We start from the raw sequence: 24,555 nt of genomic DNA, 5'->3' as shown, positions 1-24,555 counted from the left end.
CGTCTGGAACAAAGACACTAATGCTGATGCAACAAAGGCCCTGATGCTGCTCCTACATCATGCCCTGACAGTGTCCCCAGCTATGGGCCTGACACTAGGCCTCACTCAGGCCCCGTTGCTCTCCCAGAGTCAGGCACTGACGCTGTCCCTACCTGAAGCCCTGACACGGGTCCTAAATAAGGCCCTGATACTGTAACTAAGCTCTTGACACTATCCCTAGGTCATTTCCTGACACGATCCCTAAACTTTACCCTAACCCTGTCCCTAGCAAATGTCCTGCCTCTTATGCTAACTAAAGCCCTTACGCTGTGACTACCTCAGGCCCTGAATTTAGTCCCAAGGCCGTGATACTGTCCCTAACTAAGGCCCTAACACTATTCCTAAGTCAGGCCCTGACACTGTACCTAACAGAGGCCCAGATGCTAGTACTAACTAAGGCCTTGACACTGTCCCTAACTAAGGCCCTGCTGCCATCAATATCTAATGTCCTGACACTATCCTGGGGTAATTTCTGGACCCATCTCTTACCAAGCTCCTGAAACTGTCCCTAAGTAAGCCCTGACGCTGTCCCTAAGGGAGGCCCTAAGGCTGTCCCTAACAGAGGCCCTGAGAATGTCTTTAACAAAGCCCCTGAGGCTGATCCTACCAAGGCCCTTATACTGCTCCTTAGTCATGCCCTGATACTATCCCTAGCTAAGGCTCTGTCACTAGGCCTCACTCAAGCCCTGTCACTCTCCCTAAGTCAGGCTCTGACGCCATCCCTACCTGAAGCCCTGACACTGGTCCTAAATTAGGCCCTGATGCCCTAAGTAACTAAGGTCTTGACACTATCCCTAGGTCATGCCCTGACACAATCCCTAGACCTTAACCTAACCTTGTCTTTAACTAATGTTGAGCTTCTTATGCTAAATAAATCCCTGATGCTCTTCCTAACTAAGGCCCTAAAATTAGTCCCGAGGCCGTGACCCTGGCCCTAACTGAGGCCTGGAGGCTCATCCTAACTCAGGCCCTGACACTGTACCTAACAAAGGCTCTGATGCTAGTCCTAAGTCAGGCTGAGACACTGTCTCTAAGGCCCTGCTGCAGTCAATATCTAAAGTCCTGACATTCTCCTGAGCTAATATCCTAACCCATGTCTTACCAAGGTCCTGAAACTGTCCCTAAGTAAGTCCTGACGCTGTCCCTAAGGGAGGCCCTAAGGCTGTCCCTAACAGAGGCCCTGATAATGTCTTTAACAAAGCCCCTGAGGCTGATCCTACCAAGGACCTTGTGCTGCTCCTAAGTCATGCCCTCATACTATCCCTAGCTAAGGCTCTGACACTAGGCCTCACTCAAACCCTGTCGCTCTCCCTAAGTCAGGCTCTGACGCTATCCCTACCTGAAGCCCTGACACGGGTCCTAAATAAGGCCCTGATACTGTAACTAAGCTCTTGACACTATCCCTAGGTCATTTCCTGACACGATCCCTAAACTTTACCCTAACCCTGTCCCTAGCAAATGTCCTGCCTCTTATGCTAACTAAAGACCTTATGCTTTGAATACCTCAGGCCCTGAATTTAGTCCCAAGGCTGTGATACTGTCCCTAACTAAGGCCCTAACACTATTCCTAACTCAGGCCCTGACACTGTACCTAACAGAGGCCCAGATGCTAGTACTAACTAAGGCCTTGACACTGTCCCTAACTAAGGCCCTGCTGCTGTCAATATCTAATGTCCTGACACTATCCTGAGGTAATTTCCGGACCCATCTCTTACCAAGCTCCTGAAACTGTCCCTAAGTAAGCCCTGACGCTGTCCCTAAGGGAGGCCCTAAGGCTGTCCCTAACAGAGGCCCTGAGAATGTCTTTAACAAAGCCCCTGAGGCTGATCCTACCAAGGCCCTTATGCTGCTCCTAAGTCATGCCCTGATACTATCCCTAGCTAAGGCTCTGACACTAGGCCTCACTCAAGCCCTGTCGCTCTCCCTAAGTCAGGCTCTGACGCTATCCCTACCTGAAGCCCTGACACTGGTCCTAAATTAGGCCCTGATGCCCTAAGTAACTAAGGTCTTGACACTATCCCTAGGTCATGCCCTGACACAATCCCTAGACCTTAACCTAACCTTGTCTTTAACTAATGTTGAGCTTCTTATGCTAAATAAATCCCTGATGCTATTCCTTACTACGGCCCTAAAATTAGTCCTGAGGCCGGGACCCTGGCCCTAACTGAGGCCTGGAGGCTCGTCCTAACTCAGGCCCTGACACTGTCCCTAACTAAGGCCCTGACACTACACCTAACTCAGTCCCTGACACTGTACCTAACAAAGGCTCTGATGCTAGTCCTAAGTCAGGCTGAGACACTGTCTCTAAGGCCCTGCTGCAGTCAATATCTAAAGTCCTGACATTATCCCGAGCTAATATCCTGACCCATGTCTTACCAAGGTCCTGAAACTGTCCCAAAGTAAGCCCTGACGCTGTCCCTACGTGAAGCCCTGAGGCGGTCCCTAACAGAGGCCCTGAGAATGTCTTTAACGAAGACCCTAATGCTGATCCTACAGAGGCCCTTATACTGCTCCTAAGTCATGCCCTGACACTGTCCCTAACTCAGGCCCTAAAGATAGGCCTCACTTAGGCCCCGTTGCCGTACCTTAGTTAGGCTCTGACGCTGTCCGTAAGTGAAGCCCTGACACTGGTCCTGATGAAGGCCCTGACGCTGGTCCTAAGTAGGGCCCTGATGCTCTCAATAACTAAGATCTTCACCCTATCCCTAGCTCACATCCTGACACTACCACTGGCCTGGAACCTGACTCTGTCCCGAGCTAACGTCCTGCCCCTTATCCTCACCGAAGCTGTAATGCTCTCCCTAACTAAGGCCCAGACTAGTCCTAATTAAGGCCCTGACACTGTCCCTAACTAAGGCCCGGAATCTATCTCTAATATAGGCCCTGCTGCCGGCAATAACTAAAATCCGGACACTATCCTGAGCTAATATCCTGACCCATTTCTAACCAAGGTCCTGACACCGTCCCTAAGAAAGCCCTGTCGCTGTTCCTAAGTGAAGACCTGAGGCTGTCCGTAACTCAGTCCCTGAAGCTATGCCTAACTGAGGCCTTGACGCTGTGACTAACTCAGGCCCTGATCACGTCTGGAACAAAGACACTAATGCTGATGCGACAAAGGCCCTGATGCTGCTCCTACATCATGCCCTGACAGTGTCCCCAGCTAAGGGCCTGACGCTAGGCCTCACTCAGGCCCTGTCGCTCTCCCAGAGTCAGGCACTGACGCTGTCCCTACCTGAAGCACTGACAAGGGTCCTAAATAAGGCCCTGATACTGTAACTAAGCTCTTGACACTATCCCTAGGTCATTTCCTGACACGATCCCTAAACTTTACCCTAACCCTGTCCCTAGCAAATGTCCTGCCTCTTATGCTAACTAAAGCCCTTAGGTTGTGACTACCTCAGGCCCTGAATTTAGTCCCAAGGCCGTGATACTGTCCCTAACTAAGGTCCTAACACTATTCCTAACTCAGGCCCTGACACTGTACCTAAGAGAGGCCCAGATGCTAGTACTAACTAAGGCCTTGACACTGTCCGTAACTAAGGCCCTGCTGCCGTCAATATCTAATGTCCTGACACTATCCTGAGGTAATTTCCGGACCCATCTCTTACCAAGCTCCTGAAACTGTCCCTAAGTAAGCCCTGACGCTGTCCCTAAGGGAGGCCCTAAGGCTGTCCCTAACAGAGGCCCTGAGAATGTCTTTAACAAAGCCCCTGAGGCTGATCCTACCAAGGCCCTTATGCTGCTCCTAAGTCATGCCCTGATACTATCCCTAGCTAAGGCTCTGACACTAGGCCTCACTCAAGCCCTGTCACTCTCCCTAAGTCAGGCTCTGACGCTATCCCTACCTGAAGCCCTGACACTGGTCCTAAATTAGGCCCTGATGCCCTAAGTAACTAAGGTCTTGACACTATCCCTAGGTCATGCCCTGACACAATCCCTAGACCTTAACCTAACCTTGTCTTTAACTAATGTTGAGCTTCTTATGCTAAATAAATCCCTGATGCTCTTCCTAATTAAGGCCCTAAAATTAGTCCCGAGGCCGTGACCCTGGCCCTAACTGAGGCCTGGAGGCTCGTCCTAACTCAGGCCCTGACACTGTCCCTAACTAAGGCCCTGACACTACACCTAACTCAGTCCCTGACACTGTACCTAACAAAGGCTCTGATGCTAGTCCTAAGTCAGGCTGAGACACTGTCTCTAAGGCCCTGCTGCAGTCAATATCTAAAGTCCTGACATTCTCCTGAGCTAATATCCTAACCCATGTCTTACCAAGGTCCTGAAACTGTCCCTAAGTAAGTCCTGACGCTGTCCCTAAGGGAGGCCCTAAGGCTGTCCCTAACAGAGGCCCTGATAATGTCTTTAACAAAGCCCCTGAGGCTGATCCTACCAAGGACCTTGTGCTGCTCCTAAGTCATGCCCTCATACTATCCCTAGCTACGGCTCTGACACTAGGCCTCACTCAAGCCCTGTCGCTCTCCCTAAGTCAGGCTCTGACGCTATCCCTACCTGAAGCCCTGACACGGGTCCTAAATAAGGCCCTGATACTGTAACTAAGCTCTTGACACTATCCCTAGGTCATTTCCTGACACGATCCCTAAACTTTACCCTAACCCTGTCCCTAGCAAATGTCCTGCCTCTTATGCTAACTAAAGCCCTTATGCTTTGAATACCTCAGGCCCTGAATTTAGTCCCAAGGCTGTGATACTGTCCCTAACTAAGGCCCTAACACTATTCCTAACTCAGGCCCTGACACTGTACCTAACAGAGGCCCAGATGCTAGTACTAACTAAGGCCTTGACACTGTCCCTAACTAAGGCCCTGCTGCTGTCAATATCTAATGTCCTGACACTATCCTGAGGTAATTTCCGGACCCATCTCTTACCAAGGTCCTGAAACTGTCCCTAAGTAAGCCCTGACGCTGTCCCTAAGGGAGGCCCTAAGGCTGTCCCTAACAGAGGCCCTGAGAATGTCTTTAACAAAGCCCCTGAGGCTGATCCTACCAAGGCCCTTATGCTGCTCCTAAGTCATGCCCTGATACTATCCCTAGCTAAGGCTCTGACACTAGGCCTCACTCAAGCCCTGTCGCTCTCCCTAAGTCAGGCTCTGACGCTATCCCTACCTGAAGCCCTGACGCTGGTCCTAAATTAGGCCCTGATGCCCTAAGTAACTAAGGTCTTGACACTATCCCTAGGTCATGCCCTGACACAATCCCTAGACCTTAACCTAACCTTGTCTTTAACTAATGTTGAGCTTCTTATGCTAAATAAATCCCTGATGCTATTCCTTACTACGGCCCTAAAATTAGTCCTGAGGCCGGGACCCTGGCCCTAACTGAGGCCTGGAGGCTCGTCCTAACTCAGGCCCTGACACTGTCCCTAACTAAGGCCCTGACACTACACCTAACTCAGTCCCTGACACTGTACCTAACAAAGGCTCTGATGCTAGTCCTAAGTCAGGCTGAGACACTGTCTCTAAGGCCCTGCTGCAGTCAATATCTAAAGTCCTGACATTATCCCGAGCTAATATCCTGACCCATGTCTTACCAAGGTCCTGAAACTGTCCCAAAGTAAGCCCTGACGCTGTCCCTACGTGAAGCCCTGAGGCGGTCCCTAACAGAGGCCCTGAGAATGTCTTTAACGAAGACCCTAATGCTGATCCTACAGAGGCCCTTATACTGCTCCTAAGTCATGCCCTGACACTGTCCCTAACTCAGGCCCTAAAGATAGGCCTCACTTAGGCCCCGTTGCCGTACCTTAGTTAGGCTCTGACGCTGTCCGTACGTGAAGCCCTGACACTGGTCCTGATGAAGGCCCTGACGCTGGTCCTAAGTAGGGCCCTGATGCTCTCAATAACTAAGATCTTCACCCTATCCCTAGCTCACATCCTGACACTACCACTGGCCTGGAACCTGACTCTGTCCCGAGCTAACGTCCTGCCCCTTATCCTCACCGAAGCTGTAATGCTCTCCCTAACTAAGGCCCAGACTAGTCCTAATTAAGGCCCTGACACTGTCCCTAACTAAGGCCCGGAATCTATCTCTAATATAGGCCCTGCTGCCGGCAATAACTAAAATCCGGACACTATCCTGAGCTAATATCCTGACCCATTTCTAACCAAGGTCCTGACACCGTCCCTAAGAAAGCCCTGTCGCTGTTCCTAAGTGAAGACCTGAGGCTGTCCGTAACTCAGTCCCTGAAGCTATGCCTAACTGAGGCCTTGACGCTGTGACTAACTCAGGCCCTGATCACGTCTGGAACAAAGACACTAATGCTGATGCGACAAAGGCCCTGATGCTGCTCCTACATCATGCCCTGACGGTGTCCCCAGCTAAGGGCCTGACGCTAGGCCTCACTCAGGCCCTGTCGCTCTCCCAGAGTCAGGCACTGACGCTGTCCCTACCTGAAGCACTGACAAGGGTCCTAAATAAGGCCCTGATACTGTAACTAAGCTCTTGACAAGATCCCTAGGTCATTTCCTGACACGATCCCTAAACTTTACCCTAACCCTGTCCCTAGCAAATGTCCTGCCTCTTATGCTAACTAAAGCCCTTATGCTGTGACTACCTCAGGCCCTGAATTTAGTCCCAAGGCCGTGATACTGTCCCTAACTAAGGTCCTAACACTATTCCTAACTCAGGCCCTGACACTGTACCTAAGAGAGGCCCAGATGCTAGTACTAACTAAGGCCTTGACACTGTCCGTAACTAAGGCCCTGCTGCCGTCAATATCTAATGTCCTGACACTATCCTGAGGTAATTTCCGGACCCATCTCTTACCAAGCTCCTGAAACTGTCCCTAAGTAAGCCCTGACGCTGTCCCTAAGGGAGGCCCTAAGGCTGTCCCTAACAGAGGCCCTGAGAATGTCTTTAACAAAGCCCCTGAGGCTGATCCTACCAAGGCCCTTATGCTGCTCCTAAGTCATGCCCTGATACTATCCCTAGCTAAGGCTCTGACACTAGGCCTCACTCAAGCCCTGTCACTCTCCCTAAGTCAGGCTCTGACGCTATCCCTACCTGAAGCCCTGACACTGGTCCTAAATTAGGCCCTGATGCCCTAAGTAACTAAGGTCTTGACACTATCCCTAGGTCATGCCCTGACACAATCCCTAGACCTTAACCTAACCTTGTCTTTAACTAATGTTGAGCTTCTTATGCTAAATAAATCCCTGATGCTCTTCCTAATTAAGGCCCTAAAATTAGTCCCGAGGCCGTGACCCTGGCCCTAACTGAGGCCTGGAGGCTCGTCCTAACTCAGGCCCTGACACTGTCCCTAACTAAGGCCCTGACACTACACCTAACTCAGTCCCTGACACTGTACCTAACAAAGGCTCTGATGCTAGTCCTAAGTCAGGCTGAGACACTGTCTCTAAGGCCCTGCTGCAGTCAATATCTAAAGTCCTGACATTATCCCGAGCTAATATCCTGACCCATGTCTTACCAAGGTCCTGAAACTGTCCCTAAGTAAGTCCTGACGCTGTCCCTAAGGGAGGCCCTAAGGCTGTCCCTAACAGAGGCCCTGATAATGTCTTTAACAAAGCCCCTGAGGCTGATCCTACCAAGGACCTTGTGCTGCTCCTAAGTCATGCCCTCATACTATCCCTAGCTAAGGCTCTGACACTAGGCCTCACTCAAGCCCTGTCGCTCTCCCTAAGTCAGGCTCTGACGCTATCCCTACCTGAAGCCCTGACACGGGTCCTAAATAAGGCCCTGATACTGTAACTAAGCTCTTGACACTATCCCTAGGTCATTTCCTGACACGATCCCTAAACTTTACCCTAACCCTGTCCCTAGCAAATGTCCTGCCTCTTATGCTAACTAAAGACCTTATGCTTTGAATACCTCAGGCCCTGAATTTAGTCCCAAGGCTGTGATACTGTCCCTAACTAAGGCCCTAACACTATTCCTAACTCAGGCCCTGACACTGTACCTAACAGAGGCCCAGATGCTAGTACTAACTAAGGCCTTGACACTGTCCCTAACTAAGGCCCTGCTGCTGTCAATATCTAATGTCCTGACACTATCCTGAGGTAATTTCCGGACCCATCTCTTACCAAGCTCCTGAAACTGTCCCTAAGTAAGCCCTGACGCTGTCCCTAAGGGAGGCCCTAAGGCTGTCCCTAACAGAGGCCCTGAGAATGTCTTTAACAAAGCCCCTGAGGCTGATCCTACCAAGGCCCTTATGCTGCTCCTAAGTCATGCCCTGATACTATCCCTAGCTAAGGCTCTGACACTAGGCCTCACTCAAGCCCTGTCGCTCTCCCTAAGTCAGGCTCTGACGCTATCCCTACCTGAAGCCCTGACACTGGTCCTAAATTAGGCCCTGATGCCCTAAGTAACTAAGGTCTTGACACTATCCCTAGGTCATGCCCTGACACAATCCCTAGACCTTAACCTAACCTTGTCTTTAACTAATGTTGAGCTTCTTATGCTAAATAAATCCCTGATGCTATTCCTTACTACGGCCCTAAAATTAGTCCTGAGGCCGGGACCCTGGCCCTAACTGAGGCCTGGAGGCTCGTCCTAACTCAGGCCCTGACACTGTCCCTAACTAAGGCCCTGACACTACACCTAACTCAGTCCCTGACACTGTACCTAACAAAGGCTCTGATGCTAGTCCTAAGTCAGGCTGAGACACTGTCTCTAAGGCCCTGCTGCAGTCAATATCTAAAGTCCTGACATTATCCCGAGCTAATATCCTGACCCATGTCTTACCAAGGTCCTGAAACTGTCCCAAAGTAAGCCCTGACGCTGTCCCTACGTGAAGCCCTGAGGCGGTCCCTAACAGAGGCCCTGAGAATGTCTTTAACGAAGACCCTAATGCTGATCCTACAGAGGCCCTTATACTGCTCCTAAGTCATGCCCTGACACTGTCCCTAACTCAGGCCCTAAAGATAGGCCTCACTTAGGCCCCGTTGCCGTACCTTAGTTAGGCTCTGACGCTGTCCGTACGTGAAGCCCTGACACTGGTCCTGATGAAGGCCCTGACGCTGGTCCTAAGTAGGGCCCTGATGCTCTCAATAACTAAGATCTTCACCCTATCCCTAGCTCACATCCTGACACTACCACTGGCCTGGAACCTGACTCTGTCCCGAGCTAACGTCCTGCCCCTTATCCTCACCGAAGCTGTAATGCTCTCCCTAACTAAGGCCCAGACTAGTCCTAATTAAGGCCCTGACACTGTCCCTAACTAAGGCCCGGAATCTATCTCTAATATAGGCCCTGCTGCCGGCAATAACTAAAATCCGGACACTATCCTGAGCTAATATCCTGACCCATTTCTAACCAAGGTCCTGACACCGTCCCTAAGAAAGCCCTGTCGCTGTTCCTAAGTGAAGACCTGAGGCTGTCCGTAACTCAGTCCCTGAAGCTATGCCTAACTGAGGCCTTGACGCTGTGACTAACTCAGGCCCTGATCACGTCTGGAACAAAGACACTAATGCTGATGCGACAAAGGCCCTGATGCTGCTCCTACATCATGCCCTGACAGTGTCCCCAGCTAAGGGCCTGACGCTAGGCCTCACTCAGGCCCTGTCGCTCTCCCAGAGTCAGGCACTGACGCTGTCCCTACCTGAAGCACTGACAAGGGTCCTAAATAAGGCCCTGATACTGTAACTAAGCTCTTGACACTATCCCTAGGTCATTTCCTGACACGATCCCTAAACTTTACCCTAACCCTGTCCCTAGCAAATGTCCTGCCTCTTATGCTAACTAAAGCCCTTAGGTTGTGACTACCTCAGGCCCTGAATTTAGTCCCAAGGCCGTGATACTGTCCCTAACTAAGGTCCTAACACTATTCCTAACTCAGGCCCTGACACTGTACCTAAGAGAGGCCCAGATGCTAGTACTAACTAAGGCCTTGACACTGTCCGTAACTAAGGCCCTGCTGCCGTCAATATCTAATGTCCTGACACTATCCTGAGGTAATTTCCGGACCCATCTCTTACCAAGCTCCTGAAACTGTCCCTAAGTAAGCCCTGACGCTGTCCCTAAGGGAGGCCCTAAGGCTGTCCCTAACAGAGGCCCTGAGAATGTCTTTAACAAAGCCCCTGAGGCTGATCCTACCAAGGCCCTTATGCTGCTCCTAAGTCATGCCCTGATACTATCCCTAGCTAAGGCTCTGACACTAGGCCTCACTCAAGCCCTGTCACTCTCCCTAAGTCAGGCTCTGACGCTATCCCTACCTGAAGCCCTGACACTGGTCCTAAATTAGGCCCTGATGCCCTAAGTAACTAAGGTCTTGACACTATCCCTAGGTCATGCCCTGACACAATCCCTAGACCTTAACCTAACCTTGTCTTTAACTAATGTTGAGCTTCTTATGCTAAATAAATCCCTGATGCTCTTCCTAATTAAGGCCCTAAAATTAGTCCCGAGGCCGTGACCCTGGCCCTAACTGAGGCCTGGAGGCTCGTCCTAACTCAGGCCCTGACACTGTCCCTAACTAAGGCCCTGACACTACACCTAACTCAGTCCCTGACACTGTACCTAACAAAGGCTCTGATGCTAGTCCTAAGTCAGGCTGAGACACTGTCTCTAAGGCCCTGCTGCAGTCAATATCTAAAGTCCTGACATTATCCCGAGCTAATATCCTGACCCATGTCTTACCAAGGTCCTGAAACTGTCCCAAAGTAAGCCCTGACGCTGTCCCTAAGCGAGGCCCTAAGGCTGTCCCTAACAGAGGCCCTGATAATGTCTTTAACAAAGCCCCTGAGGCTGATCCTACAGAGGCCCTTATACGGCTCCTACGTCATGCCCTGATACTGTCCCTAACTCAGGCCCTAAAGATAGGCCTCACTTAGGGCCTGCTGCCGTACCTTAGTTAGGCTCTGACGCTGTCCGTACGTGAAGCCCTGACACTGGTCCTGATGAAGGTCCTGACACTGGTCCTAACTAAGGCCCTGATTCTCTCAATAACTTAGGCCCTCACCCTATCCCTAGCTCACATCCTGACACTACCACTGGCCTGGAACCTGACTCTGTCCCGAGCTAACGTCCTGCCCCTTATCCTCACCGAAGCCGTAATGCTCTCCCTAACTAAGGCCCAGACTAGTCCTAATTAAGGCCCTGACACTGTCCCTAACTAAGGCCCGGAATCTATCTCTAATATAGGCCCTGCTGCCGGCAATAACTAAAATCCGGACACTATCCTGAGCTAATATCCTGACCCATTTCTAACCAAGGTCCTGACACCGTCCCTAAGAAAGCCCTGTCGCTGTTCCTAAGTGAAGACCTGAGGCTGTCCGTAACTCAGGCCCTGAAGCTATGCCTAACTGAGGCCTTGACGCTGTGACTAACTCAGGCCCTGATCACGTCTGGAACAAAGACACTAATGCTGATGCAACAAAGGCCCTGATGCTGCTCCTACATCATGCCCTGACAGTGTCCCCAGCTATGGGCCTGACACTAGGCCTCACTCAGGCCCTGTTGCTCTCCCAGAGTCAGGCACTGACGCTGTCCCTACCTGAAGCCCTGACACGGGTCCTAAATAAGGCCCTGATACTGTAACTAAGCTCTTGACACTATCCCTAGGTCATTTCCTGACACGATCCCTAAACTTTACCCTAACCCTGTCCCTAGCAAATGTCCTGCCTCTTATGCTAACTAAAGCCCCTACGCTGTGACTACCTCAGGCCCTGAATTTAGTCCCAAGGCCGTGATACTGTCCCTAACTAAGGCCCTAACACTATTCCTAACTCAGGCCCTGACACTGTACCTAACAGAGGCCCAGATGCTAGTACTAACTAAGGCCTTGACACTGTCCCTAACTAGGGCTCTGCTGCCGTCAATATCTAATGTCCTGACACTATCCTCAGGTAATTTCCGGACCCATCTCTTACCAAGCTCCTGAAACTGTCCCTAAGTAAGCCCTGACGCTGTCCCTAAGGGAGGCCCTAAGGCTGTCCCTAACAGAGGCCCTGATAATGTCTTTAACAAAGCCCCTGAGGCTGATCCTACCAAGGCCCTTGTGCTGCTCCTAAGTCATGCCCTGATACTATCCCTAGCTAAGGCTCTGACACTAGGCCTCACTCAAGCCCTGTCGCTCTCCCTAAGTCAGGCTCTGACGCTATCCCTACCTGAATCCCTGACACTGGTCCTAAATTAGGCCCTGATGCCCTAAGTAACTAAGGTCTTGACCCTATCCCTAGGTCATGTCCTGACACGATCACTAGACCTTAACCTAACCTTGTCTTTAACTAATGTTGAGCTTCTTATGCTAAATAAATCCCTGATGCTGTTCCTAACTAAGGGCCTGAAATTAGTCCTGAGGCCGTGACCCTGTCCCTGAGGCCTGGAGGCTCGTCCTAACTCAGGCCCTGACACTGTCCCTAACTAAGGCCCTGACACTACACCTAACTCAGGCCCTGACACTGTACCTAACAAAGGCTCTGATGCTAGTCCTAAGTCAGGCTGAGACACTGTCTCTAAGGCCCTGCTGCCGTCAATATCTAAAGTTCTGACATTATCCTGAGCTAATATCCTGGCCCATGTCTTACCAAGGTCCTGAAACTGTCCCAAAGGAAGCCCTGACACCGTCCCTACGTGAGGCCCTGAGGCGGTCCCTAACAGAGGCCCTGAGAATGTCTTTAACGAAGACCCTAATGCTGATCCTACAGAGGCCCTTATTCTGCTCCTACATCATGCCCTGACAGGGTCCCCAGCTAAGGGCCTGACGCTAGGCCTCACTCAGGCCCTGTCGCTCTCCCAGAGTCAGGCACTGACGCTGTCCCTACCTGAAGCCATGATACTGGTTCTAAGTAAGGCCCTGATACTCTCAGGGACTAAGGTCTTGACACAATCCCTAGGTCATTTCCTAACACGATCCTTAGACTTTACCCTAACGCTGTCCCTAGCAAATGTCCTGCCCCTTATGCTAACTGAAGCCCTTATGCTGTGCCTAACTCAGGCCCTGATTTTAGTCCCAAGGCCGTGACACTGTCCCTAACTAAGGCCTAGATGCTCGTCCTAAATCCGCCCCAAAACTGTCCCTAACTAATGCCCTAACTGAGGCCCTGCTGCCGTCAATATCTAAAGTCCTGACATTATCCTGGGCTAATATCCTCACCCATGTCTTACTAAGGTCCTGAAACCGTCCCAAAGTAAGCCCTGACGCTGTCCCTATGTGAGGCGCTGATGCTGTCTCTACCTCGGAATTTGACATTCTAGTGTCCTGACTCTCCCTAACTGACATCCTGACGTCAGGATGACGTCAGGATAAGTGAGGCTCCGACACTCTTCTTAACTCAGGACTTGCCGCTGTCCCTACCTAAAACCCTGACACTCTCTGTAACTAATGACCTGACTTTTTCCCTAACGAACACCCCAGTTTTGGCCCTGACTAACGCCCTGACACTGGTTCTAATTATGGCCATGATGCTGGCTCGAAGGCCCTGAAGATATCCCTAAGTAACAGCCTGAACTCTGTCTAACTAAAGCTCTCACGTTATCTCTAACTGAAGCACTGACACTGTCCCTAACTTAGGCTCTGACACTGTCCCTTATAGTCTAAGCTGTCACTAAATAATGCCCTGATCCTGTCCATAACTAAGGCCCTGAATATGTCCCTAAGTACATTTCTGATGATGTCCCTAACAGCCTGAACTCTCTTCAAGTTATCTCTGAGGCTCTGACACTGGCCCTTCCTAAGGCCTCACCCCGGGGTTGTCCCAGGCTGCTGGGCAGTTTTCTCTTGTCCGCATCTCTAGCCAGCTGCCTGCCATTGGCCACTCTAAGATTCTGTGATGCAGTGGTCCCACGTGGGATGTGCCTGTGTAGGCTCACCTGCGGGAGGAGAGTCATGGCCACTCCGCCCTCCAGGGGACTGCGGCTCAGGGTAGGAATCTCTCAGCCAGTGTCTGGACACAGGGTTCTGTGTCCTTGTTTGTTGTAAATCCCGTGGAGTTACCTCTAACATTTTGTAAATGGATCTCCCCCTCAGCATATTTGTGATTTAAATTATTTACCACATTAAAATTCAGGAATGACATTATTAGAATGAGCAGGAAGATATCGGATGCTCCCCCCCCCCAAATGATCTATTACTTGGAGGATTTAAAATTCTAATGAGAAAACACTCACTCTCCTCACCCTCTTGGGCGTCAGCACAGGCGGGAATCAGCTGCATTCTTTATTTATCCCTCTGATTTTCCAGAACCTTTCCTTCAAGGAGAAGTCTCTGGGCTCTGCGGGAACTGTGAGTGGTGACCATCAGGTAAATCTGAGACTGAAAAGCAAGGGGAAAAGAGAGAGGGGAGGAGATGAGGATCGGTGATGGGGAGAAGCAGGATGCTGAGAGTCTGGGTTAGTCTCCAATGAAGCTAAGGACCACCAGGATCTGGCCCCACCGGCCTTGTCACCTGGTGTGGGGACTGGGGACAGCCAAACCACCATGGCCACTCTCAGAGAAATAAAGAAGGTGGGAGGGCACCCTTGAGAGCCAGGTTGAAAATGGTCATGCTGTGAAATAATAAGATGCCCTTTTCAGAAAAGTGAAGACGGTTCTCTTGGTTCTTAAAGACTTGAAAATACTCTGTGTCCTTCTGGAGGCATGCTGAAGCCGTCAGCCTTTGAGGGCAGTAATGGGAGTGCATCTGGGCTCAAGACCATCCAGCGCTCACTCCTTGAGGGTGCAGAAGATGACCAGTGTCCACCCCTCGGGTGCTGTGGGGCCTGAGAGCCCCTGATCACCGAGGACGGGAGGGGCCACACAGACACTCCACTGGACCACCGGGGGCTTGGCTGGTGGGCTACAGTCCTTTATCAGATACATGGTTTGCAAACATTTTGTGCCATTTTGGATGGTGGATTATCTTATTCCTTGCTCCTTTTATACACAACTGTTTTTCATTTTGAGGAAGTCCAATTCATCTATTTTGTCTTTTGTTGCTTGTGCTTTTGGTAGCAGATCTAAGAAATCATGACTAAATCCAAGGTCATGAAGATTTACTCTCACGTTTTCTTCTACGAGTTTTATAATTTTGGTTCTTGCATCTAGGCCTTTGGTCCATTTTGCGTTGATTTTTGTGTACAGGGTGAGGGGAGGTAAGGGTCCAAGTTTATTCTTCTGCATGTGGGTATCCAGTCGTTCCAGAACCTGTGCTAACTGTTTGGGAGAAAATACGCGCAAATGATGCAACCAACAAGGGCCTCATTCTAAAATATACAAACAGCTCATACAACTCAAAAAAGAAAAAAAATCAAAAAACAGGCAGAAGGTCTAAATAGACATTTCTGCAAAGACATACAGATGGCCAATAGGCACATGAAAAGATGCTCCACGTCGCTAATTATTAGAGAATGCAAATCAAAACTACAGTGAGTTATCACCTCATAGTGGTCAGAATGGCCATCATTAAAGTGTCTAGAAATAAACGCTCGAGGGGGTGTGGAGAAAAGGGAACCCTCCTACACTACTGGTGGGAATGTGAATTGATGCAGCCACTATGGAGAACAGTATGGAGGTTCCTCAAACACTAAAACTAGAATTACCGTATGAACCAGCAATCCCACTCCTGGGCACACATCCAGACAAAACTATAATTTGAAAAGATACACGCGCCCCAGCATTCACAGCAGCACTATGCACAACAGCCAAGACATGGAAGCAACCTGAGTGTCCCTCAGCAGATGAACGGACATAGAAGATGTGGTACATATATGCAATGGAATACTACTCAGCCACAAAACAGAATGAAACAATGCCATCTGCAGCTGCATGGATGGACCTAGAGATTATCATACAAAGTGAAGTAAGTCAGACAGAGAACGACAAGTACCATATGCTATCACTTATATGTGGATTATAAAATGAGACCCAAATGAACCTATCTACAGAACAAAAACAGACTCTCAAATATAGAAAACAGACTTGTGGTTGTCAAGGGGAAGACAGGGGAGAGGGATGGATCGGGAGTTTGGGATTAGTAGATGCAAATTATTATATATAGGATGGATAAACGAGGTCTTACTGTACAGCACAGGGAACTGTATTCAATACCCTGTAATAGACCATAATGGAAAAGAATATGAAAAATATGTATATATGTATGTATGTATATAGGAATCACTTTGCTGTACAGTAGAAATTAACACCACATTGTAGGTCAACTATACTTCAGTATCAATTAGTTTGAAGGCACTTTTATAAATCAGGCCTTATTTCTCTTGTCCTTTCATCCTGGGACAAATGTATAACAGAAACTAACCTGGATTACTCCGGGATGAACTCATATCACACAGAACTTTAACTGTTTAACAAACCATGAATATCAGTTACACCATGGGATGTCCTGATCCAATATGAAGTTTGTATACCTTGTATCAAGCCTGCAGAATCCACGAAATTTGGAAATTCAAACTGAAATGAAGCCACCTATCCCATGACTTCTCCACAACTAGTTATACAACATCAATTGGAAACCATATACAATCAAATGAATGCAGACAGAAACAACTATAGCCTTCCTTTTTTTTCCTTTTGGATAAAGATGGTGTTTAAGGTGATGTCTTGGGCCGTTTCAGGGTGTTACTCAATTTCCTGGGAATCTGCCATGCACACAGGAGGTACACATGTTAGTTAACTTGTTTGTGCAACTATATGAAGGTAGTTAATACCACAAAACTGTATACGTAAAGTGAATTAAATGCTAAAGTCACGTTTTGTATTTCTAAGGACAAAGAAAAAAAAGTGTAGCGCTTATATTTGTTACAAAAATGAACATTAAAAACATTCTTAGTGAAAAAAGCCATACAGAAAAGGCCACCTAGATCCCATACTCATCTTGTCTGCTTCAAATCCATCAAGGTTGTCCAAATGAGGGGGAAACTCAGTAATGGTTCCAGAAAAAGAAAACTGGATCAGGATGGAAAAAGACATTTTCATACAGTTGGGACAGCAGGTGAAAGTTGAAGTGGGGCTCAGTATTAAATTATAATGTGGACATCAGGATTTCCTCATTTAGGGGTTATGTGCTGGTTCCTTGGGCAAAACACACTGAGTATTTTGTGTGACGTGGCAAATGTGAGTACTTTTTGCCATTATTGCAACTTTTCTGTACATTTTCAATTACTGGAAAGTAAATTACTTTTCTAGACAACCATGTCAGTATCATGCCAGAAAATCAGATAAGACAGACATCAAATTTTGTTATACAGGCCAAGACTCACCCAGACCAAGTTCAACCAAAGTTGTGATACTTATTTCCCTTGTAGGAGTCCGCATGGTATTAAGAGGCACCATGGGAAGAGTATATTAGTAGCTACCATGTCTTGGGTCCTGTGGATTACCTGGGGTGCAGTAGACACTGAGATTTTAGTATTGCAATTTTTCACATTACTTCAAAAAATATGTTAAAAAATAAATTCAGTAAAGTTGCAAAATATGGAATCAATATACACAAATCAGTTTTGTTTCTATACACTAATAATGAACCACCAGCAAGAAAAATTAAGAAAACAATCCCATTTACAATTCCATCAAAAAGAACAAACTATTTAGCAATAAATTTAACCAAGGACATGAAAGACCTATACTCAGAAAACTATAAAGCATTGATAAACTGAACACACAATAGAAAACAATATTCCATGCTCATGCATCAGAAAAATTACTACTATTAAAATGTTTATTCTACCCAAAGCCATCAACAAACAGCGCCAGGAAAACTAGACACCAGACTCCAAAGAATGACACTGGTCACCATCTACACGGCACATAAAACTAACTGAAAGCGCACAGTATTCCACATTAAACCCTTTCTCTCCTGAGGCCCCTGAAGATGCGCCCCACCCACCCAGCAGTCAGCTGCACAGGAAGATTCTCCACACTTGCTCATTTTTTCCTCTTGTGGAGTCTCCTCACCAGTGGCTCCTGAGAAAACCCACCTGCTGTCAGTGTGCACAATGCCTCATGATCCAGAAACCTAAGCCCTGACAGGAGACAAAGCTCCTGTCTGCTTGTCACGGAGCAAAGTCTGTGGGCAGGGTGCACCTGTGCCCCCAGGGTCAGACAGGTGGGTTCGGCGCCCCCTGTGGGACGTCAGAGAAGTGCCGGGAGCGCCGCACTCACAAACCCAGAGGCCTCATCCGGAAGGCAGTTCTGTTGTATATACTAAGTTTGGAAATCCAAACTGAAATGGAGCCAAGTATCTCACTGTATCTTCTCAAAAGATGCTTAAGGAGCAATTAATTACAAACCATATATAATGAAATGAATGTAGACACAAACTTTACAACTTAAACCAAAATTCACTCAAAATTGCCCATAGACAAATTTAAATTACCGAACTATAAAAGTCCTAGAAAAAAAAGAGATAATCTACATGACTTTGGGTCTGGTGACCTTATTCAGAAAACCGGAAGACAAACCACAAACTGCAAGAAACTATTTCCAAAACACATATCTGATAAAAGATTTGTACTCAAATTATGCCAACAACGCCATTAAAATTTGGTAAAGATTGAAACACACACCTGGCCCAAGAAGATAAACAGGCAGTAAATAAGCATACAAGAATATACTCAAGATGCTGGTGGAATGAATAAGCATACAAGACTATATTCAAGATGCTGGTGGAATGCACGTACAACCAACTTTGGAAGACAGTTTTGGCAGTTTTTTCCAAATCTAAAAAGTCTCACCTTAGGATCCAAGAAGTGTACCTCTTGTATTTAGACAACTGCTTTGAAAAACTGTGTTCAAACCAAAACTAGCATCAAGTAATGCACAGCAGCTCTATTCATAATGGCTAAAAACTTAAAGATATCAGGATGTCCTTCTGTAGATGAATTCATAAGCAAATTAGGGCACATACATGTCAAGGGGAGAAGAATACACCACCCCAAAATATGCCCATTTGACAAAAGGATTATTTTGGACTGATTAATTTAAGAAACAGCAGACCCAGGAGAATCTTTCAAAACCAAGTAGAAAATGCCCTTTTAGAAGGTAAATTTACATTTATTAAGGATATCTCCATTTGTAAGGGTATGTCCCTCTCTGGACCAGGAATTGAATGATGACTAAATATCAAGAAAAGCTTGTTGGGACTTCCCTGCTGGTCCAGTGGTTAAGACTCCATGCTCCCAATGCAGGGGACCAGGGTTCAATCCCTGGTCAGGGAACTAGATCCCGCATGCTGCAATTAAGAGCCCGCATGCCGCAACTAAAGATCCCACAGGCCGCAACTGAAACCCGGCACAGCCAAATAAGTAAATGTTTAAAAAAAAAAAAACTTGTCAATGAAACAGGCCTGGATGTAAATCTGTGTAACAACCATACCCTTGTTTACTGGGCTTTGACTAATAACATCCCTTAAATGGCTTCCTCCATTCCCTAACATCTTTCTTTTGTTCTCAGCAGAAGATAGCATTTAAGGTAATGGCTTGGGCCATTTCAGGGAGTGACTCAGTTTTCCTGGGTATCTTTCAAGTATACAGGAGGTACGCATGGTATATATTAAACTTCTGATTGTTTTCTCCAGTTCATCTTTTTTTCATTACAAGGGAGATCTCAATAAAGAACATAGAAATGTAGAGGGAAAACTATTTTTCCTCTCATATACATGCAGTGCAATAGTATTCAGAGATATAAAGGAATGGACCATCAACCCGTGCAAAAAAAAAAAAAAAAAAAAAGATACATCTAACACTTACATTGCTAAGTGAAAGAATCCAGTCTGAAGTGCTACACACTGTATGACCTCATTTATATGACATTCTAGAAAAGGCAAAACTGACAATGGTAAACAGTTTATGGAATATGTGGTTGAAATAGTCCACATGATACTTTAGTGGTGAATACCTGTCACTATGCATTTGTCTACACCCACAGATTTTTACAACCCAACAAGTAATTTACAATCTATTCGAACTTAGCTACTTAGGATATGGGAGTGTCAAAGACTGGAATACAGAACGTAACAAAGAATCTAACTGATTCAGAAATGTATGAAAAAACTCACTGTTGGTAGTGGGACAAATGGGCTGACCTAAGTTAACTTTGGAAATGTACAGAATCTGTAGGCCAAAGACAAAGTGTGCCATACATACACAGTGGACTCTGTGTTCTTTCCATGAGGGGCAGCAGCTAACGGTACCGAAACTACTATATCAGTAATCGAATGGAACAAGCACTGAATTTAATAAATGACAAATGGTGGAAGCCAGGTTTCTTACCACTGCAGTGGGATGTTACAGTCAAACAAAGGGAGAAGGTTACAATATCCATGTCATAACAGATCCGGTTGGAGACATCAGTATAAACTATCTTTAGCCTAATAGAGATACACATAGTTCCACATGGAAATCTTTATAATTATGGGTATATGCATAGGCTGGGATACATGCACATATTTCCGTGCACTGTCAGCTGAGCATATTTAGCTCCCACGTGTAAGTTTTTAATACCATTCTCTAATAAAAGGAACAAGGGCTCTTTGAAGAAAGGGCTGATGCTAGGACTGAGACAGTAAATATAGGAAGCAGGATAATCTTAAAATATCAGAAAGTAAAGAAGTACCAAAAATTTTTAAAACCCACAGAAGAAAAATTATGTAAAATGAAAACAGGAGCAAATGGAAAAAGCTCTCAACAGCCAAAGCAAGAATTAAGTAAGCAGTCTAATAATGTAGTGCTGGATTATAACCAAAAGTTGACAGTAATTATTCACGTGTCCAAACTGGTAAAAATAAATTACATAGTTTTTGATGAATGGTGTTAAATAGAAATCTCCTATGCAGAAAGCTTCTAAGCAATGTATATAGCCACTCAGCTGTCCATCAAGGATGTGAAGCTAACCCCTCTCTCCTCAAGTGTGGGTTCTGCATTATGACTTCCTCCTAAATAAGGCACACAGGATGGACATGGGGAAAAAATTAACCTCACTGTGGGAAAACTTGACACACACTACTTCAGCTAGGTGACCAAAGTTAAGAATATAAGTGAGAAGTTTCCTTAAGAGCCTGTCCTCTTGATATATAATGAAGAGGAAGCACTACACCTCTGTGGTCTGCTTTTTCAAAGCCAAGTCTAACCACGACAAAACCACCAAGCAAATCCCAGTGCCCGGCAGTCTATAAAATACCTGACCAGTCCTCCTCCACACTGGCAAGGTCATGGAAACAAGGAGAGTCTGAGCAACTGTCAAAGCCCAGAAGAGACCAAATAGATATGATGACCCCATGTCCTTTGAGATCCTGGAACAAGGAAAGGTATAACAAAGGGAACGTGAATAGGGACTTCACTTAATAATAAAGTATCAATATTTGTTCATTATTTGTCATGATTCTGTAGAAAATTTGACAGGAAAGATTCAAAGTCAAATAAGAGAAACCTGCTGTAACAAATTGGAAATCTAGAGGAAAAGGGGGATTTCTTCGTAAAAACACATTACCAAAATGAACCCTAAATTAAGGAAAATACAAAAAGACCAGTTAATCACTGAGGAACCTCTTCCCCATACTGGTTATCCTATCACTGTTCCAGGGTTTCCCTCTCCCGGGACAGGGAAGGAACAGGGACAGAGCTGTTTGGCAGCTCCCCTAGTATCTGACCCCACCCAGTGTCTTCATCTCCCCCAGCCACGCCTACCCAGTGAGGACACCTGAGGAAGGATCAGGGATTATTGATTCAGATGTATCAACCAGGACTTTTTCTTTTCCCAGCGACTGGACACACTTACTGAAGTAAAATAAATTAGTATTTATTGTAAGGATAGAAATAAATTAATAACTTGCAAGTGGCAAGTTGAAGAATGGGTTTGGACCTGGCAGGTCCAGTGGCTCGCACTATCTCAGTGTGACCTTGCTTCTCTCCAAAACTTTGTCCTGCTCAGTGCCTTTGGGGGACCCCATTCATAGGCACAGGCTCTCTCACTGCCCTTGGGCCAACAGCAATTCTAGGCTGACAACCACTCACCATCCATTCTCCGAGAAAGAGTTTCTCCTTTTCATGGATTCCAAGAAAGTCATGGTTTTAAATGCCTTTGATCTGGCTTGGGTTGCATTCTCATCCTTGACCCATCACCAGAAGATGGAAAGTGGGACTGGCTAGATGTGGGCAGTAAACCCATCTTCGAGCTGGGTGGAACATGGGCTCATCCTTCTGCAACTGTTTGGACTGGAAGCAGGTGAGATGTAATTCCCAAAGGAAAACGGAGGCACTTGGGCCTCAGAACAGATGCTGGCTGGCAGAAAGCAACAGATTCTAAGTCAATGACAGCTCACTGCACAGCACAGAATCTGACACAAAAGGAAGAAAGGGGTTCACTCAGGGTCAGGGGCTGCAGCTACTCATCCAGTGCTCTTACTGTCCTCCCAAGACTGCAAGAAGTTCTTTCACTTACTGAAAATTCAGGATCGTTGGTGGTGGTCAACTCAAGTCTCTTTCCTTGGGCATCAGGTCCTCACATCTCAGAGGCTGGCCCAGAACAGCCCATGTGCCCTCAGAAGACACACAGACCTCATTCCTGCCCCTGAGAGGTGGGAGCCCTTGAGTTATGCCATCTCCATGGCCATATTAATTGCCCATCCCTGAAAAACAATACTGCTCCTTTTCCAGTTTCTTCTCTCTCCTTTACTAAGAGGAAGAAACCAAATGCTAGGGTGGTAAGGAAACTCTGGTGCAATGAAGTAATGGGAGGCTCAAGAATAATTCCAAGCCATGGAACCCATAATTGGCAGGCTTTCCAGAGGCCACATGGATGCATATGGCTCTCCAAGACAATGCAGTGTCAATCTGAACCTTCCATTGGGAGGTCCAGTTGCCCCCATATCTTTGATTCTTAATGACTATGAATGTCAAAAGTTTCTAACGGGGGCTTCCCTGGTGGCGCAGTGGTTTAGAATCTGCCTGCCAATGCAGGGGACACGGGTTCGAGCCCTGGTCTGGGAAGATCCCACATGCCGCAGAGCAACTAGGCCCGTGAGCCACAACTACTGAGCCTGCGCGTCTGGAGCCTGTACTCCACAACAAGGGAGGCCGCGATAATGAGAGGCCCGTGCACCGCGATGAAGAGTGGCCCCCACTTGCCACAACTAGAGAAAGCCCTTGCACAGAAACGAAGACCCAACACAGCCATAAATAAATAAATAAATAAATAAAAATTAAATTAAAAAAAAAAAGTTTCTAACGACTGAAAGGACAAAGGATTGCAGGGCCATGGTCTGCTTTATGGTTGTTGTGTCAGGGACGCACTCCAATGTTTAGAGGGTTATTACTTCTCTTGGCAGCCTATGAGGCTGTGAGCAGGAGGCCTTTTTCTCAACCACATGCATGTTGGTAGTTGAAACTTCTCAAAGGAATGTCTACACTGACCAGGCAGTTCTTGAATTGCCCAGCATCCTGGTCAGCTCCGTAACTGTACATGAGGGCCTGACAATGCCCAGGCTGGACTGAGCTAGAGGAACACAGAGGCCTACCTGGATTGTCAGAGGTCAAGGGCTGTCCTGCCTGAGACGTGATCATCTATTCATGCCCACTCAGATGGGACAAAGGATGCCTCCAGTGCCAGGAGGGCCCCACCAGCCCTTAAGAAGGCAGCATCTGGGGGCTGGCAGGTCACTGCACCCAGTCCTGTATAAATCCACACGTGTCCACTGAGTGCCCTGCTGTCTGGGCTGTGCTGGAACCTGGGGCTGCCCAGGCAGAGTAGGGCCAGCATCACCCTTCCCAGGTGGGAGGGCAGAAGGAAACCATGCATGACTTCTGACACCCTCCCTAATCCTTGACAGAGGTTGAGTTGGATAAGAAACAGTCCGAGACAAGAACAGACAGTTCATTCTTCTCTCAGAGCCCAGGACTGGGGGAAGGGAGGCCAGAAAAACAGTTACTGACCTCAGCTCCCTGACTCCTGTTTGACCCTGGGCAAGTCCTATCCATTCTGGAGGCTTCAGAGAGAAGGAGAGGGGAAGGCAATGAGGGTCAACTGTGCTTAAACCTAACTCTAACCTTTACCCTAAGAACCCTAACCTCTAACCTTAACCCCCTAACAACCCTAGCCCCAGACCCTCACCCCTGACCCTTTAACCACAACCCTCTACCATAACTCTCCAACCATGACTCTCCAACAATGACCCATAACCCTAAACCGTGACCCCTGAACCCTCACACTGACTCAACCCCAGGCCTAAAGCCTGGCCTAGTGGGTACCGAGGGATGACTGTATGAACTCTCAAATAAACCAAGGAATTAAATCTTCCTGACCATGAATTTAGCAATGGTTTCTTAGATTTGACAGTAAAGCATAAGAAATGAAAGAAAAAAATAGATAAATCGGATTTCCTCAAAATTACAAACCTTTGTGCATCAAAAGAGGTTATCCAGAAAGTAAAAAGACAGCCCACAGAATGGAAGACAATATTGGCACATTATATATCTGATAAGACTCTTTACCTAGGATATACCCAGGGTTTTTACAACTCATCAACAAAAAGACAAACAATAAAATTTTTGAAACAGACAAATGGCTTGCATGGACTGCTCTTCAGGCAAGACATACAAATGGTCAATAAGGACAAGAAAAG

This window comes from Balaenoptera ricei, chromosome 16 (assembly GCF_028023285.1).
Source record: "Balaenoptera ricei isolate mBalRic1 chromosome 16, mBalRic1.hap2, whole genome shotgun sequence".
Taxonomy (NCBI): domain Eukaryota; kingdom Metazoa; phylum Chordata; class Mammalia; order Artiodactyla; family Balaenopteridae; genus Balaenoptera; species Balaenoptera ricei.
Note: the sequence above shows the minus strand (reverse complement) of the source record.